Below are 20,799 nucleotides of genomic sequence, written 5' to 3'. Positions count from 1 at the left end.
ATTATTTTTCATATATATATATATATATATATATATATATATATATATATATATATATATATATATATATATATATATATATATATAGTTACGTGTTTAGGCTCTTAAAAAAGTGAAGACATCAAGCTTTTGTAAAAGTTAACAAATAATTTATTTCCCTGGAAAAACAAGATAAAAATGGGAAAAAGTACTTACGGTTTTACAAATCAAATCCAAAAAATAATCCAAGAATAATCCATGAATTAAAAAATAGAAGTCCTAGTAATAAAGAGTCCTAATGAAACTGAGTTCAAATCCCGATGATATTCAAAATGGAAGGTGATGACGTATGCTGTGGTAAGCGTCGTACTGTTGTGTTAGCAGTTCTTTGTTGAATCACAGAAAACAATATTCCAGTGTTTGAATTTAGAGCAATAGTATTTCCAGGGAAAACAAGCTTGTAATCCAAATAAATTAAATTAAACACAATAATTAGCCCCAAAACTTGTCACAACACAAAACACTTTAACTTCTCAAGTGTTAGGGCACTAATAACTACTCTTTCTCAAAACATCAATAATAAATCTAGCTACAATGTAAATCAGATGCCCGGATGTGGGTCAATCCTCTGGAAAAACCTAACTGATACATGTTATTTGACATTTAGACCAGATATGGTCTTGATTCTACTTTATGAATCTTACTCTGAGAAAGAATAAAAAAATTTAAAAGCTGTTTACTACAACTCTTACTGGTTCTAAATCAAGACCAGGGACTAAGTCAGCATTAGATACAATGTTTCTATAAAGTTGTTTTCGTCAAAATTAAAACAAAATCAGTCAGAACTGAATTCTATTTCAGTATAAAAAAAAGTTACATTACCATAGCAAGTAATGGAATAAAAAAATTGAAACTAACAAACAAGCAATAAAATTAAATCAAATATACATAACTATATATATATATATATATATATATATATATATATATATATATATATATATATATATATATATATATATATATAAGATCTTGCTATTTATTTAATATGATATTTCTTTTTCATGTATTGATTTTTTCAATACTTGAAATGTTTAAACAAAACAATATGTTATATTTATGTGTGTGTGTGTGTGATTTGGAATTCTAACATAGCTTTAACAATTTTTCAAGCATATTGCTATGATGTCTGCAGTTTAGCAGCTACTGTGATCTCTTGTACTGGCACATCATGCTGCAGACATGTACCACCCAGCTATATTATCGTGACACAAGGTAGAATAATATATTATTGGTTCCCTGTACATGGTAAAGATAAGAAGAATGGATGATTTACTTGCAATATCATCATATAGCACAGCTAGTCTAGTGAACAAGGTTTCAGTCCAAGGTGTGAACTACACAAGTAAAATGTCAAACAAAGACCAAAAGCTAGTCTCCATTATACTAATATTTTATTGGTTTGATAATAAAAAAAATACACATTAGTGTATAAAACTCTGAAACTATTGATATGAATTGTAGAATGGCCATTTCTCATAACAAGTTTTTTTTTTTAAACCATGATTTAGTCATAACTGTTGTACGCTATCTTCATCTACATTTTTGAAGTTTTCATGTGTTATATTGAATACTTCCTATACTGTAAACTCCTTAAAATTCATTCACTCTGTTGTAAATGAAATTGTATTATTATAATTTCTTTAAAAGAGCAGATGGTATATTAGTCAAGGTATTACTATGATTTGCAGTACCATAGGGACTATGCAATACCAGAGGGACTATGCAATACCATAGGGACTATGCAGTACCATAGGGACTATGCAATACCAGAGGGACTATGCAATACCATAGGGACTATGCAGTACCATAGGGACTATGCAATACCATAGGGACTATGCAATACCAGAGGGACTATGCAATACCATAGGGACTATGCAGTACCATAGGGACTATGCAATACCAGAGGGACTATGAAATACCATAGGGACTATGCAGTACCATAGGGACTATGCAGTACCATAGGGACTATGCAATACCAGAGGGACTATGCAATACCATAGGGAATATGCAATACCATAGGGACTATGCAGTACCATAGGGACTATGCAATACCAGAGGGACTATGAAATACCATAGGGACTATGCAGTACCATAGGGACTATGCAGTACCATAGGGACTATGCAATACCAGAGGGACTATGCAATACCATAGGGACTATGCAGTACCATAGGGACTATGCAATACCAGAGGGACTATGCAATACCAGAGGGACTATGAAATACCATAGGGACTATGCAGTACCATAGGGACTATGCAGTACCATAGGGACTATGCAATACCAGAGGAACTATGCAATACCATAGGGACTATGCAATACCATAGGTACTATGCAGTTGCTACAGCTATCATCAGTAGTCAACACAATATCATAATTCAACTGTTATCATAACTTTTTGGGGTCATTTGTATTTCTTTTCAAATGTGTTACTAACTTAATACTGTCTAACATTCCTCTGCACTTGATTTCTAACTTAAAACTATTCTTAAAAGAGCAGCATAATTCATTTAGTATGTTCATATCCAACAATGTGTAATTCATTTATTAGATAAATTCATGGGCGATTTCGTAAAACAAATTTATTATTTATTTGTGTAAATCTAAAAGAATTAAATGTTTTCTTGTAAATTTAACCAATAAAAAAAGTTTAAAGGTTTTTAACCATTGTTTGTAATAATTAGGAAAGATAGAAAAATCATATTAACAATCATTGGTACAATTCATACAAAATTTTACATATACTTAGAAAGCATTTTGCAAGATTTAACTTCACCACCTATTTTAAAATTCACTTGAAACTGTGATGAAAGTGTGTGTGTGTGTATGTGTGTGTGTGTGTGACTTGGATTTTTAACGTAGCTTTAACAACTTTTCAATCAGATCGCTATTATGTCTGCAGTGTGGCAGTTTATAGTGATGTCTAGCACTGAGGCATCATGCTGCAGACAAGTAACATGATGTCACACCCAGTCACATTATCCTGACACCAGGCCGACCAGTCCTAACACTAGACTCTTAATGCTTAGCGCCAAGCGAGGCAGCTGTTAGTATTATTTTTGTAAGTCTTTGATATGACTCAGCTGGAGATCGAACCCACGACCTACCACATCCAAGGCGACCGCTCTAACTACTAGGCCATTGAAGCATTCGTGATGAAAGTGAGAAAATAAACTAATTAACTTGTCCTTTAATTTGCTAACTTAGCCAGCTAATAATTGCAGAAACCTGACATTTTTATGTCCCCCATCTAGTGTATAAAATACATTATTGACAACATCGCTTGTCACAAATTTATTTGTTTTATTACTCACTTGTTTTCCCTGCAAAAAGAATTTTAAAAGTGTCTCTCAGTTAACATTCTTCATTGTAATTCACTAATGGAACTGATACAAAACCACTAAACTACTTACTTATCTTCAATTTCCGAAGTGTACGACAATTCGGCCATGTACACCACTTCCTCGATAACATTCGCCCTGATAACTCGCGAGTCCGCTTATAACGCGGGGTCAGGCGTGGATCCCATTTTTAAACCAGAAAATACCCCCAAAACTGATCCCTATTTGTTGAACTTGAAGAAAATCGTGATCAAAGCTGGTAACGGAAACTTTGATGTATCGCTCGTTTTGTCGTCGAAAACGCTAGATAGGACCTGGACATTTTAATCAACACTATGAAATATCAAATTTAAAAATAGGTCATACAATTTTTTACATTTTCTTTCCAAACGATATTCAGAGTACACTGCAATTAACGATATGTAAGGAGATTTCGATCAATGAAAATGTCACTCAGGCCGAGTGGAGGCAGTGCTTACATAAATACAAATTAAACAATTTTTTTATCAAGTGAAATTCATGTTCTAGTTCTATCTCTTAGTTCCTTTTAAGTGTAATCATCATAAATAAAATGTGTCCTCTTGTAATTAAACATAAAATGCGCCAATCGACCGTAACATCTATGTCTGCGAGCGTTTCTCTGAGAACCTAATTAAGTGCCCACCTTATTTCGATAACTGACTTCCGGAAGTATCTGTTGTATTGTTGCATTGAATTAAAAGCCGGCCTCCTTTGTATTATCACATTAATTATGTCTTTTGAATCAAATAAAGGAGGTGGAATAAAAGAACAGTTAAAAGGCACGAAAATCCTACAAACTTAAAATTTAGCGGCCTCGGTCGTATGTCGGGTAGAAGCAGAGAGGGCGAACAGACCATAGAATTCCGACAAACAAATAAAACAAACAAAATAAAATCATCTCGTAGAAAGGTCCAGATTTTTACAAATAAACGTTTCCTTGAGATGATTTTATTTTTTGTTGAAATCAACCACATCAATAAAACCTTAGTTCGAAAAGGTAGCTGAAAAATAAAGTACTCTACGTGTTTATTTACGTTTTGTTTAATTTCCACGGACGACCAACGTTGGTAGGCGCCCTCTCTGCTGCTCATCAGAAACGTTAAAAGATTTTATCAAGACCCACACGATATCTTGTTCTAGGATCATGTAGATTTATTGTTAGAAATACATGCGGAGTAGCTTGCGCTCGTGAGAAGAAATTTCGGAATTTATTATAATCCATGTCACCACCACACCAAGTTTGATGAATATTTCGCAGCGTGTGTGTGTCTACACCATTAAACACAACTAAAATATTGCAGTTGTCTCTAATCACCTTCGGAATTTGTGTATATCGTTGAGTAACATAGATAACATCTGTATTTTTATATCTCCCGCGAGAAGATATTCTGGCTGGATTTGATTGTTTATCTAGCATCACATCGTCGTATACAACTAAATTATTAATAAATCCGTCTAAAACATCTACGGACGGTGCTTCATCAATATCGGTTATAAACTCTATAACATCATTACCTTCATCCAGTTATCTGCGTTTTCATTGAAATCTTTAAGTACATCACAACATCGTTGATCATCAGCGGATGGTGTTACCAAATACAATTTATCCCATTTTAACCATCTCATTATCAGATTAAGTAATAATTGCGTCTTACCCTATCCAGATGGTCCTATGATAATCATTCTGATGTAATTGGGTAGCGCAGGATGATGCTTAACAGGTTCTCGTTTTCTTGTCGCTGAGAAATCAATTATATCCATATATATTATAACATGAGTTTATATTGCTTACACTGTAGATCTAAAACTCCAACTACTGATTTAGCTACGGTTACAACAAAAAATAAAAAAATAGTGTATGGTGGAAAATGTTCTGTATGCGGTAGAAAGAAATTTTCGTTTTTACCTAATAGGCGCGGTGGTGATATTGCTAATTTGATGTCAAAGTTTCCAGGTACTCCATGGGCTAAATACAGCGGAGAAAAACATCTACCAGGATATAATTATTGCGGTCCTGGTACCAGACTTGATATCAGGCTCGATAATCAAGATCAACCAAAACCAGGCGAGGAACCAATAAACGCTATTGATCGAGCTTGTCACGCTCATGATGTAGCTTATAAAAGTAAAAATCTACAATATAGACATATTGCAGACGTGAAATTAATTCACGCGCTAGTTTCTATAAAAAATAAAAATATCAAAGAAAAATTAGCTAATTGGTTGGTAAGATCTGCGATGAAAGGTAAACTCGTATTAGGGTCTGGTAATATATAATGGAATTAATTTATTATTCACCAAGAGGATACTGGAGAGGCAGAGCAGCAATTAGTAAACTTGCTGATGCAGTAGCGGTTAAACATTCTACTGCTAAAGCGTGGTTATCTAAACAAGCAATATGGCAAATTTATCTACCACCACCGAAACGAATTCAGTACGCGTATTTCGATGTCAGTGTTCCTAATGAAGTTCATCAAGCAGATATTCTGTTTTTACCACATGATACTGTACGTAGAAAAACGTACAAGTACGCGTTAACTGTAGTTGATGTTGCAAGTAGATATAAAGAGGCAGAGCCGCTATCAACGAAAACAGCATCTGAAGTAGCCGATGCGTTTGAACGAATTTATCAACGAGGTGGTCTGCGATGGCCAAATCTATTACAGGTTGATCCTGGTAAGGAATTTCTTGGTCCAGTATCATCGTTGATGAAACAACATAATACCAAAATACGACGAGGTCATACTGCAATTCATCGTGATCAGGCAATTGTTGAGCGATTTAATCGAACACTCGCTGAGCCGTTATTTGGATATCAATACGCGAGGGAATTTATTCAAGATAAAAGATCTCGCGAATGGGTTGCAAGATTACCAAGCGTGATAGCTGCATTAAATAATGAGATTACATGAACAACCAACATGAAACCCATTCATGCAATTACAAAAAAAAATATACCAACACAACGAAAAGATATTGAAAAACAAAAAATATTGGGTGATGTTACAGTTAGATATTTATATGAACCGGGTGAACTTGAAGGTGGTAGCGCGAGAGCGACTGATCCTATTTGGAGTGTTACCACACACAAAATATCCACCGTGACAAGATCCTCAGGTAGACCTGCAATCTACAGATTAGATTCGGCTGCTCCTCAGCGTGGATTTACACGTGACACAACTACAAATAATTCCCACGGATACACAACTACCACTGCGATCACTTAACTAGCGCCTCTACGTCGATTACACTCAAGACAGGTCAACATGGTATTTTCTCGTGTATGACTGCGACTATTATCTTTTCTGTCTACGGTAAATTGTCTTGAATCATTACTCGAATACCGCCATAACATTATACAATTGCAACTTGCCCAATGATTATTCTGCTGCTGTTTTAACTCAAAAATAAATTCAACATCAAGATCAAAGTCGCGTTTATTTTTTTTATCAGATTGTTTGTATCCGATTAATTTTTCCTTATTATATCATCATCGATGATGTTAAATTTATCAACGATTTCAGGAATTATAATTCTACGTAATTGAGATATTTTTCTGACCCTCGATACCGCTAAATAGACTATATTTGACCACTCGATGCGATCGTTCACAATCCAAATTCGTGTATCAGAAATAGTTAATCCCTGAGACGAGTGGATCGTCATAGCGTATCCCAATACCCATGGAGATTTGTCAGCGCGTAATGCATCTTCGACCACACTGATATCAACGGCGACAATATCATTTAATACGAGATTCTGTTATTCAGTCTGTCCTGGAATATCAACATTAATATTCTGTTTTCGTGTATCTGATGGTCTATAACACAACGGTACGGGTAATTCTGAATATTTTTCTTTATGTAGTTGAAATAACTGCTGTTGTAAAGCGTCTCTGATTATTTTTCTGCTTGCTACTATCAGATCGTTGGGTCTCCATAAATTTAAAAAATTACTTATTGAGGTCTCTGAGATCACTCCACGTATTATTTCACACTGAATTTTGTTTGATTGTAATCTGACTAATTTTTTAAACTCCTTTAAATTTGCATCGAGAGCTCTATGATCATCATCTATTTCTTCGTAATAATCAAAGAAATTTTTTAACCAATCATGTGGAGATGGTCCAACAAAAGGCGGCGGTTGACCATGATAGCCACACATTATTATAGCGGTATTTTTTGTCAACAACCAATCAAGAAACATTTTTAATGTATCCAATGACACCGTGCATATCTCGTCCCAAATAATTATTTTAGGTATGTATTTTTCTCTCATTCGTTCAGGAGTCCTTGTATCCCCGCGCCATCGAAATAAACTATGATACGTACACGATTGTACTTGCCGTTGTTTCATCTCGCGTGCAAGTCTATGTGTGGGTGTCAGCACGATCATATCTGAATTTCTAAAAACATTAATTGCTCGAGTCGTTTTGCCGCATCCACCAGGTCCATTGAGATATACTGTCTTATATCTAGTTATTGGATCACTCAAAGATGGTGCTTTCGACATTTCTGATATTTTATTACCCTCACGATAAAAATCTCCCATTGGAACATCTGCTGATTCTGTGTAATTGCGTAATATTTCTTTTTTTATCCTCCACGAACTCCATCGTTCATCATTACTTGTAAATTTCATAACAGATTCTAAATATTTACTGGAAATATAAAACGAATCTGTTGCGACTCTGATTGCGGTCTCAGGAAATCTATTAATCATCGATAATAAATTTATAGAAACATAAGCCAACATAGAAGATCTTAGATGAGTATACTGTGGGGAGACGTCATTTATGTAACTAACGATTGTACCCAATTTTGTTCCGTCGGATAAATAAACACCTTCTCGATTTACAAATATATTTCTCGCTGTTGTATCAGCGATTATAAGATCGTACTCGGCATCATCTAGAATTAATCGTGCGTGATGTCTTCTATGATAATATGCACTACCTTGAGTAAATTTACCTATAATTTTTCGACCAAGATCTTTTGCGGTTTTGAGTTGAATCTCGAGAATTTTAGGAGCTTCTTTGATAATATCATCTTCGGAAACATCAGGACATTTTTCCTTAAATTCCTTAATAACTTCATCGAGATTGATAGAATCTGGCATGGGCAACCAAACTTCGGTCTGCGTATGATATGATATAATCGCCTCACTAACCACCAACTATGTCAGTATCGCACAATCTAGCATATATCGTAATAAAACTATAGGCATCCAACGTTTTTCACAAAAATGTCTGCCAAACCAAACATAACAAATTTGGTGAAGATTTTCGTTAAGCTCGAATGATTCAATACAGGCGAATCCAGTCAGATCAAAATCAGATAATGGTCCATCAATTGCCACTCGCGTCATCTCGTTTGTAGGGTGACCAAATCTTTTAAAGTATACAGAACAATCTCCGTATCCTAGAAAGCTTCCTGGATAACATGCAACCATATCAACCGAAATAACATCATTGTAATTATACTTGGTATTCCATAATCCACCGTGTCCGTATTCGACGCAACTTGCGCGTACATCTTCAAGTAAATCAAATCGTGTTGGTTTCCATGAATTTCTTTCTCTAGCGAAATGAGCCGCAACAGATGGAACGGTAAAACAATTAGTTAGTAATTTGTCAGTATTTTCCGCGTGCTTGCACTCTAAAAACTTTTCCGCCAGATTTTTCATCTCGTCATGGAGATATTCTGTTCGATATATTTCACCATTTGGTCTGACAAACTGATCAAATCCACCTTCTTCATTACTTTTAAATAACCATACTGATACAGGATCGTTTTTACTTATTTCGTTAATAAAATCAAACATATCTGCCCCAGAATTATCTGGGGGGTAAAATCTAACAGTTCGATCGCGTGGAAATATTGTTACTGCGCTGGTCCATGCATGCGCGTTATGATCAATAATATTTATTGAAGCTCCTTTCGATTTATATTTAGATTCGTACAATACTTCTCCCGTTATCGTTGATACATTTATTGGAAATTTTAATATTTTTCTAACTCAGCAACATCTTGTATTGTAGCACCGGTATCCTTAGCTGAATCAGCCCATGAGTTTACTTTTTTACGTCTTAAATCAGTTAATCCGTTTCCACGCATCGCGTTTGTAGAGTGTTCTATTACTTGTTCGGCTACACAATTTAACCTCGAAAATTTCATTGGTGCCAGTTTATCAACGTTGGTTTTTTTTATTTATCTCATAGGTTCCATAAATAACTGCTGGTACAGGATACGCTCGCTCTTTATACGGTTTGTCAATACTCGTCAATAGACCCGGTCTGGAATTTTTACTTAATATGGCAATTTTATTATTACCAAGGATAGGATCATATTTATCACGGATAATCCAACTACCTGTTTCTGTTAATACAATAAATTTTACTTTGAAGAAATATTTTTGATCACCCTCGTATTCAGTGATGTAGTTAATGATAGTTGCCGCTCGCTTGTCATTCATTGTAGCGTCCTTGACAGTATTGCGTATAATCTTGAACGTTGACCATACATGAGATGCACCATCCGTGTAAAATTCTTTCTTGGCGTCGTGAATTTTCGAGATCAAACTTTTCTTTTTCGGATCAACCAGATCTCGTACTGGTAAGTCAGAAGATAATCTGTCGAGGTTGAATTTATATTTAACAGGCCTAGTTTGGGATAATTTCTCAAACTCGTTCATATAATTAAAACAAATATTTAAATAAAAAATATTATATATACAATGTCTCAATGCAGATGGTTGATGATCGGTTCAGTAAATCGATGCAATAAATCTTGTAGAGGGGAATTTTGTTGGTTGCAATTACATGGCATACGACGAGGAAGTCTAGGACCAATACCGTGTCTGCGATGTGGTGTTGGGGTGCGAGAAAAACAGAATTATGTGGAAAGTGCGGTGGAAAACGGTTCAAAGAACTTATTATGACAAAAAAAAATAATAATGGTGAAAACGCTATAAAATCCGTGGAGGATTATATATCAAGATTTCAGACAAACAATGATTTAAACAAATAATATTATTGTATAAATGGAGCAAAATATATTTGTCCCACATCCTGTCATCAAGAATTACGAATCAGATCGTAATGGCATGATTAGAAATTGCATGTTGAAGAGACCAGTTGGTCATATCATTAATTCTGGTTATCTAGCATTCACATTCACATACGAGGGAGGAAAAAAACATTATCTCTGTCATCGATTTACGTACGAGTGTTTCTTCGGAGTGATCAATGACGGTCTTGTTATTGATCATATTGATGGTGATCCTCAGAAGAACTCCTTATCCAATTTACAAGCTATATCACAGAGTGAGAATAATACACGTGGTAATACTGGAAGATGTAAGAGAGTCGGAAAGAGGGCGGTAATTTCCACAAACACAGAAACTGGCGAAGTAATTATATTTCGTTCGATATGTTCTGCTGCGAAATATTTTGATATTCACCCGCATTCAGTACAAAAAGTAGCAGAAAATATATATAAAACCGCTTTCTCAAAAAAATATAAACAGAGAATCACCTTCCGATATCAATAATTATCATCACCACATTATTTAATATTTTGGTCTATAGTATACGAGCAGACTACTTACCTGAAGGGGGATAACTCCGTTGAGCATATTCATGTAACTGAGTTACTTCCCCTTGACCGTGTTCATTGTGTAATAGCAGATCCGTTGCAGGGGAAAAACCCAAGAAAAATCCCTCAATCATGGGTTTTTCCAGGTTTCTCCACTATATATACTGGCCTCATACGCTGTGTTTTGCCCCTAAACTTGCTAGTGTGCGGTGGCAGACTAGGAGTTATGGGACCGCCCCTAAACTTGCTAGTGTGTGGTGGCAGACTAGGAGTTATGGGACCGCCTCTAAACTTGCTAGTGTGCGGTGGCAGACTAGGAGTTATGGGGTTTAATGTTCTGTGTGTCCTCTAAACTTAGTAGAATGCGGTGGCAATCTGCGAGTTTAATGAGGATTATCTTTACCCTCTTGTGCCTCTAGACCGTTGTTTGACGGGTTAGGGGCTGTCATAGGGGGTAGTGTTTCGCATGACCGTTGAACTTGGTAGTATGCGGTGGCAATCTGCGAGTTCTGGGTTGTGTTGTCCTTTCATTCATTGTATGCTTGTTCTGTGTATCCTCTAAACTTAGTAGAATGCGGTGGCAATCTGCGAGTTTAATGAGGCTGTTGTTGTGCCATCCCGACGAACTCGCTATAGGGGTTCTATTTTTTATTTTAAAGATTTATATATTATATAATGAACCATGAAAATATCAAAGACATTATTTCTGCTATCAAAAAACTAGAAGAAAACGGAATTAATATATCTGATGAACTAAATCCTGAAAAAATAATATCTCATTTTGAAACGTTAGAAGAGCTTAAGAATGAAAATAAGTATGTTCTATCATCTCAGTATAAGTTCATAAAGCGGATTCAGGCAGCTATGTTTCAATCACTGGCTATGGTGAACGATGATCAAGTAAATGAATTTGTTCCTCTTTCTGTCGCAGTAGAAAAGGTCAGATCGGGATTATCCAGCAAGTATCAAACAAAAAAACAATCAGTACCCGCATAAGATACTTAAGAAAAATTATGTCAACAAGTAACGACCAAAGCAACCCTGTCTAAAATATCATATATTCATTCTGGGATTATATTTATTCTGAGATTATATTTATTCTGAGATTATACTTATTCCGGGATTATATTTATTCTGAATTATTTTATTTATTCTGAAATATTTTATTTATTCTGAAATATTATATGTATTCTTAAATATTTTATTTTTCTGAAATTGATGGGTTAGTTAGTACTCAGAATTATGTGAAATGATCAAATCCATAATTTTAATGGGTTAGTTGGTACTCAGATTTATATAAAATGATCGAATTTATAATTCTGATGGGTTAGTTGGTAGTCAGAATTATTCTGAAATATTTTTTGTTTATTCTGAAATATTATATTTATTCTGAATTATTTATTTATTCTGAAATATTATATTTATTCTGAATTATTATTTATTTATTCAGAAATATTATATTTATTCTGAATTATTATTTATTTATTCTGAAATATTATTTATTTATTCTGAAATATTTTATTTTTTCTGAAATTGATGGGTTAGTTGGTACTCAGAATTATGTGAAATGATCAAATTCATAATTTTGATGGGTTAGTTGGTACTCAGAATTATGTGAAATGATCAAATTCATAATTTTGATGGGTTAGTTGGTACTCAGAATTATGTGAAATGATCAAATTCATAATTTTGACGGGTTAGTTGGTAGTCAGAATTATTCTGAATTATTATATTTATTCTGAAATATTATATTTATTCTGAAATATTATTTATTTCTGAAATTGATGGCTTAGTTGGTACTCAGATTTATATAAAATGATCAAATTTATAATTTTGATGGGTTAGTTGGTACTCAGATGTATATAAAATGATCAAATTTATAATTTTGATGGGTTAGTTGGTACTCAGATTTATATAAAATGATCAAATTTATAATTTTGATGGGTTAGTTGATACTCAGATTTATTTATTCTGAATATTTTATTTTATTTTCTGAATTGTGTATTAGATCGTCAGGTAAAGTTGCCTGATTCTCTAACTGATTTTAATTGAATAAAATATCAAAACCAGTAAAAATTACAAAAAAATCAGTAAAATTAGCTCAAATATCAGTAAAATTAGCTAAAAAAATATGTAATTTTTTACTGATTTACTGGTTTTTACTGGTTTTGATATTTTATTCAATTAAAATCAATTAGAGAATCAGGCAACTTTACCCGACGATTTAATAGACAAAATCACCCAAAATGGGTAAAATACCCCTCAAAAACACGAAATGTTTTGATTTTTCACTGAAATTCAGAAAAATTAAATATTTCTGATAAAATAAAATAAAATAAAGTATTTCTGATAAAATAAAATATTTCTGATAAAATAAAATAAAATAAAATAAAATATTTCTGATAAAATAAAATAAAATAATATTTCTGTTCCACTCCTTATTTTATTTATTCTGGAATATTATTTTTTTTAAGTTGATCGACTTTAATACAGGAATGTGCATAATTTAGAATCTGATCTCTGCTACAAATGATCTCGATAATACGTTTTTGACGGAGCTCATCTAACTGTTCTTGTGTTAATAAGAAATCCTCACTTCCGTATTCATCAATAACTAAATTAACGTTAAATTGTACTGTGTTTTGTGAAAACGCTGTTCTGATGGCGTTTTCAAGTACTTCTTTGTCATGTATAAAAACCATCACGTGCTGGTACATTATATAATATTTACTTGATTAATTAATTTCAGGCCAACCTAGTACGGATCTTATCGTGGATTGATAAATATCAACGGCGTAATCGGGAGAATGTATCTCAACCGTCGAGGAAAGCGTCGGCTCATGAACGTTAATTGATATTTTTGCTTCTTTTCCGGTTATTGATTTTATTCTACGTTGAAATTCCTCATTGATATCTTCAATCTCATAACTACCAGTGGGTATTCCATCATCTATCCAGTCAGGAGTACCATCTGGTTTGTTCTTGTTAGCAAATACAAGCGAATTATTTGCTGGTGTACCATGAAATGATTTTGATCTGATATTTGGCCAGCTGTAATATACCCGTAATTGAGCTAACGCTATTTCTTTTACTGGAATTGCAGTAGGAAAATTAATACTAAATTCAGGATCAGATGAACTTACCGAGATCATCGTTATCTTTGGCGGAGTTGTGTTAGTCACGATCTGCTGGAGTAATTCTGTCATTATTAGTACTTGTATCGTTAATACCGATACCTTCATGATATATTTTAGTTATCATTGAAAACTCGAAATCAGATATAATTCCATCACTGAGACTCGCTGATAACAACGAGGATAATTTCGAGTATGCTACCGTCGCTGTGTGTAATTTTATTATGTAATCGGATAATTTTTCGTTCGTGCAAGTACATATTTTTTTTGCGATGATATTAAGCACACCTGCAATAGTTGTTGCTGCTGAAATACAAATAGTTACGGCTACTGGTGCCATCATTGTCACCGCTGATAATATCACACCGGTTCCAGCAACAACAGCGGATACTGAATAAACAATCACATCAACGATAACTAATCGTCGTCGATACTTTTTTACTTTTACTGTATATTGTTCGACTTGATCTTTTAGCGCCGCCTGCCATTTACGCGCTTGATTGTATCTGTATTGTGCACCATCCATATATTTTTATGCAGTAACCAATTGAGGTATTTCAGCTACAAATTCCAAACACCACCAGTAAGATGTTGCGGTTAATTTCTTATCATCTGCTTCCAGAATAAATATTTCTTCGGTTCAGCTATTTAATATAACAGATACAACCCGGGAAAACCTATCGGTTGAATGGCGCCATTGAAACGTTGTAAATATTTCAAATTTTGCAGCACTGAACACAGACAGCCTGTACACGCCAGTGACTGTTGCGGTATATTTGATAGTTTTATTTTGCTGCGACCATGTTGTGAATCCCGATGATACCGTGTATACAATGTTTGTGATATGTCCGGGAGTTATTCCGGCTGGAATTTTAATCAGGCTGGTTTTGTTAACGATATCAGGAATCCCTGCTACGATGTTTTGCTGTGTTTGTTTGATCGTGTCTAGGTTAGTTTTGATATCTTGCTGTGTTTGTTTGATCGTGTCAATGTTGGTTTTGATATCAGAAAGTTTTATGACAACAGTTTGCGGAGAACCAAAAAAATCTTCAGCGGTTTTTTGATGGTTTCTGCGAAATCTTGCAAAAGCGCCCACGTGACCATCATACTCAGCCCGTAACGTGGATAATTTATTATCTACGGTACCATAGCTAATGTCAACATACTTTTTCGTTGCAGCATCTTCACCGGAGGTTGGATCTCTTAAAACTACTATTTTATTTCCGTTCATGTTGAGTTCACCCGTCATTGTGTCGCCGGTGTTTCTCACACGATTAGCAACGCTTCTTGCAATTTCATCTCTGATGGTTGCAAACGACATACTTGAATCCCTGATTCTGCCGCCGTCAGTAAATACGGGAATATTATCTGCAAGTGCACCGAGTACTCGTCGAACTATATCATCCCATCTGATATTGCTCGTTTTTAGTTTACCATATCGATCTTGAAAAATAACAACTTCATCTGGGTCAACTCCAGCCAGGTTCATGATATCAGCATGTTCATCTTTAGTCGCATACTTCGACAGATCAACATCGCCGGATTTTCTCTTAACGCGTGAGGATCTTCTTCCGTAAATATCAACCATTATAATAAGACCTGTTGTTTAAAACGCTTTACGCGAAACGAATCGGTTGCTTGTATAATCATGCACGACTTTATGTGGCGGTTTGGATGATCTTGATATAGCGTTAAGTACATTAATTACTTCACGGCCACATATTGGCGGATCTGTCATTGTTTGTGTGGGTAGCGTTGAATACCAAACTTTTGAACCAGAGGTTCTTGCATGGAGTGGTGCGACATACTTGATAAATTCAACGGGTGGAGCTAACCCGTACGAATCAAAATAAACGATTCCACGTGGATCAACCGCGTATGATACCCAATGAGTACCGGGTCCTGAATTCGAGTCGAGATTAATAATACCTGTTTCCAGTTTGTTTGGTCGGACCGGTAATTGATCTCGCATAAAAACACCTCTAAAGTTTTTTATTTTTAATTTTTTAGCAACATCAAGTAAATCAAAATTTGATGCTGGAACGTCTAACGTGGAAGCCTCAGACCTCTTCCCCAGCGAGATCCGGGTAATCTTAGACCGCGTCCCTTTTTTGTATCCATTTCCAGTTGCTTTCTTTAAAGCCATTCCAGTAGCTGTTCCAATAGCACCTAATGCGACTGCTTTTGCTACGGCTGGAGCAGCAGTAGCTATTAACGTAGAATAGCCACAAGAAGTGGAAATATACCACCCGTTTTAACCATGTCTTTGTTGGCGCTCGGCGAAAGATGAAATTGAACTCCAGTTTTTTATTCTAGGGCTTTATTGAAATGTTTAATCTGATTATTTGTCAACGATAATTTGTTTGGACCACCACTAATCTGATTTGGTTTTAGTGATATTTTGGTTGCGCATTTGGTGGCGGTTTTTGATTGAAGCTTTTTTACCTGACCAGGAATCAGAGTAACATTAACATGACCATACGACATTTTTATATAAATAATATTTTTCTAAATAACATGATTAAATATTTTCCACTGGTGCATCAACGACTCTCATTCGACCACTACCGCCTTCAAGTAACATGGCTTTATCGCTAAGTATGACCGCGATTGCTCTATAATCAACACCACCTGTATTCAGTGTTGCTTTAAGATGTATATCAACGACAGATTCTTTTGATAGATCAAGATGCTCCAATGAAAAATAATAAATCGGATATAAAGTTCTGAAATCATGTTGCGATATTTGCAATCCAGTATCAACATTTTGATCACGTCCCATGAATGACATTAAACGATGATATGCACGTCCTATACGATTCTGTTCATAATTTAGTTGTGTATTTTCTGCTGGTTCTTGTTGTCAGTTTATCCGTAAAGAAATATCTGTGATACCTAGTTTGTCAAATATCATATGAGAGTGAGTTTGTGAACCTAATCGATTAGTTTCCTGAAACGCAATAAAAATATGACGCGGTGCAGAAACACCCTGTTGTGATGCTATATGCCATGTAAACTGACCGTTAACGTTATTTTGCATACTGTTTGTGCTTGTTGTTAACCATGACAACAAGGATTTACCACCAGTGTCCATGAAAGAAATTAATTTTTGTTCTACTGCGATAGTTGGAGTCATTACCGGCATCCACAGTGAAAGTTTCGATAATATTACTTTACCAGCATCACCAACAGGTCTCCACAGAGCATCGTTATCATCACCTTTTCGCACAAGAATAACCGTGTGTCTAGCTCCAAAAATAACCTTTCTAAAATTTCTACAAAATCCAAAAATATGCGATAGTGGAATTGGACATGAAAATCTTCTATTGTCTCCTAGCAACATATTTCTACGTGCTGCAAATCCCAAGTTGAAATTTTCGCTAGAACCATGAACCACTGGGGCCACATCAGCATCAGCGTTATTGGCAAAATTTCTTGGTCGTCTTATATTATACGGATCGCTTTCAGGGTGATTGGAGTTATCTTTCACAAACATCATTGTAGGACCTGCTGATCTTGTATAATCATCAGAATATCTTGCTAATCCTATTATTGTTGTAGCAACGTCTACATCTTTCTGAATCGATTCGATATTTTTTCCATCGATCATATAAGTGGCGCTATCAAACAGTGCCATGATCCCGTTGTTGACAAAAACAACTTTTACTGCACCTCCGTAATTAGTATCACCCGTTTTTATAATTGTACCTTCTACCTCAAGAAAAGCCTCAGCGGGTAAAACGTATCTACTTGTGTCATGAACTTGTAATTCAATTCTTCCATGTTGATCTGGTATTCGTGCTTCATAAGAATAAAACTGATAATCACGTACCGATTCATCTTTAAGGACAGGTGCTTCCATGTCAAATGCTTCATCGGATTCACGTTTAAACATTTTATTATAATTATTTTCATCTAACACAAAAACCGGGTTTAGAAATTCCACTCCCTGATATCATGCTTGAAATATTATTCCCTGATTTACCGGGTCCTTGATCTGCTAACGCCGCTAGTTTTTGATTTGCAGCCTGATTTATTATTTTACTTACGTCTGCGGGCATCACCTCAGTACTTGGTAATTTTACCGGCTGTTGTTTTCGTCGCAATAATCGTGCTAGTCTTTCTTTGATCGCCGAGAACGCCTTACCAGCAACATTGACAATTGCACTAGGAGCTTTATCACGAACAATATCAATAGCTTTCATCGATAATTGTTTTGCAATAGGTGCTGCTTTCGGAGCTATCCTTGTAAATAATCCCTGAATAACATCACCAAGTCCATCTCCGTAAGTAGCTCTGTAGATTGGTAATCGTGAGTTTACCGCTCTGACCTGTACTGGTTTACGATGATTATTACGTATGATCATCTTATTTTTATTTATTATTTATCTAACAACTAGTCATCAGCAAGTTCATCGATAAGTTCTCGGTAAACGCCGATATCCATGATACCACCTTGAAATAATCGCCGACAAATATCAGATGCTTCATTAATTATTTCTGGTGAATTATTTCCGGCACGTTTTCCTCCTATGAGAACTTCTAACCGTGACACATCATTAATGATGTTATCAGGACAAACAAAATCATTCCCAGACTACTCCCCCATACTTCTTTTTCTTTTTTTTTTTTTTTTTTTCGGGGCCCCGAGTGGCCGAGTGGTCTAAAGCGCTCTCCGTTACGGATCACTGCCATCTCACCTCTGTCTGCGTGGGTTCGAGTCTAGGATTCAGCCAATGTGGGTATGTGAGAAAGCTTGCCAGTAGCTTCTCGTGGGTCGGCGGTTCTTCCCGGGGTTTTCCCGGGTTCTTCCTCCACCATTAATACTGGCCGCCATGCATAGCCTATCGTGTGCTGAAATATGGCGTTAAACCCAACAACAACAACATCTTTTTCTTTTTCTGATTTTTTAGGTGGTGTCGCTCCAAACATTTCTTTAATTTTCGACATCAGCGGTGAATAAGAAGATTGTTTTTGTTCTGTTTGTTGCAGAGGTGGAGGAAGTTGATACTGGGAGAGTTGTTCTTGTTCTAGTTGTTTCAGTCTCTCTTTATAAAGTCTTTCTACTTCTTCATCAATAATTTCATATTTTTGACCTCTAGCTTGTTTTTTGTTGTAATATACGCGATATATATATCTAATAATATTATCATCACTTACCTTTTCATGACGAGGTTTAAAAATATCAGATTTATTAAATATACTATTTAATATTACCTCGGGTAATTGTTCTTTTTTAGTATTTCTAATTTCTTCAACAACTCCTTCTTTGAATTTTGCAATCAATTCTACGTTTTTTTCTACTAGTTCGGGTTCAGGTGCATGTTCTTTTTGCACGTAGGCGACTTCAGTACGAAGTTTTCCAATTTCTTCAAGTATTTCCTCACCAACAGGTTGAGGATGAGCCGCAGCTATTTCCCTGGCTATGCCAGGTGGAAGATCTCGTAAAATCTTTTTTGTCTGTTTAGTTCTTCTTGCTATTTTTTCGGTTTGTTCTGCTGTTTGTTTTGATACCGGAAGAAGATCCTCTTTGATGACTGTTGTAACTATCTCAGTAGCTGCATTGACGGGCTTAAACAGATTTTTAGTGTCCTCTTCGTATTCAACTCGTGCTTCTTGCTGCGCTTGTAGATTTTTTCTAAATGAATCTCGCACGGGAAGAAATTTTTTAATTGCTTCTAGTCTCTCTCGTGCTATTCTTGCAGCATGAGATTCTGGATGTACCATTATTTTTAATATAACAATTTTTTAATTAATAGCAGCAGAGAGGGCGCCTACCAACGTTGGTCGTCCGTGGAAATTAAACAAAAAGTAAATAAACACGTAGAGTACTTTATTTTTCAGCTACCTTTTCGAACTAAGGTTTTATTGATGGGGTTGGTTTCAACAAAAAATAAAATCATCTCAAGGAAACGTTTATTTGTAAAAATCTGGACCTTTCTACGAGATTATTTTATTTTGTTTGTTTTATTTGTTTGTCGGAATTCTATGGTCTGTTCGCCCTCTCTGCTGCTCGGGTGAACTCACTTCGTTTGATCAATCGAACACTTATAAATGTTATCGTGCATGTAACATAAACTACCTTAAATTAACCGAATCTTTCATAACTGATCAAAGATAACAAGGCAGCCACGAGAAACGAATATTTCGTAAAATAAAGAGTTTGATTTCACAGATACGGACCATTGTGAGCAAACGAGTTTCAGAGAACTCTTGAACTGGCACTTAGAGATGTCCTCAAGGATGATAAGAAGTTTCATTATTAATTCAAATTAATTAATTCACGACATCAATATTGTACTAACTGAGCAATACGAAAATTGAGTTTCAATGTAGACGATTGTCTCACGAAATAAATGTCTTGTGTTTTTGAAGAGATAAAAAGGATTCAGTCAATAAACAGCCCAGTTTCTTAACACCGACCTCTCCCCCACGGGTTTTTATCGATGTCAACGCGATTTTTTTCTTCTCAAATTTTGGAGGTCCCTCGGTAACTCGCGCCTCGCTTATAATGCGGTCTCTGTTTGTGAACCCCGTTGTGCGCGAGTTATCGAATTCAAAACCAGTCGCTCGGTCTAGTTATATCGTTAGATACGGTCACGCAATTTCTTGAGAAAGAGCGCAACAACTCAGGAATCCGAATTGTTGTGTTATTCCTAGTTGAAGCCCA

The sequence above is a fragment of the Sinohyriopsis cumingii genome, chromosome 3 (genome assembly GCF_028554795.1).
Source record: "Sinohyriopsis cumingii isolate HCF-2022 chromosome 3, ASM2855479v2, whole genome shotgun sequence".
NCBI lineage: Eukaryota > Metazoa > Mollusca > Bivalvia > Unionida > Unionidae > Sinohyriopsis > Sinohyriopsis cumingii.
Note: the sequence above shows the minus strand (reverse complement) of the source record.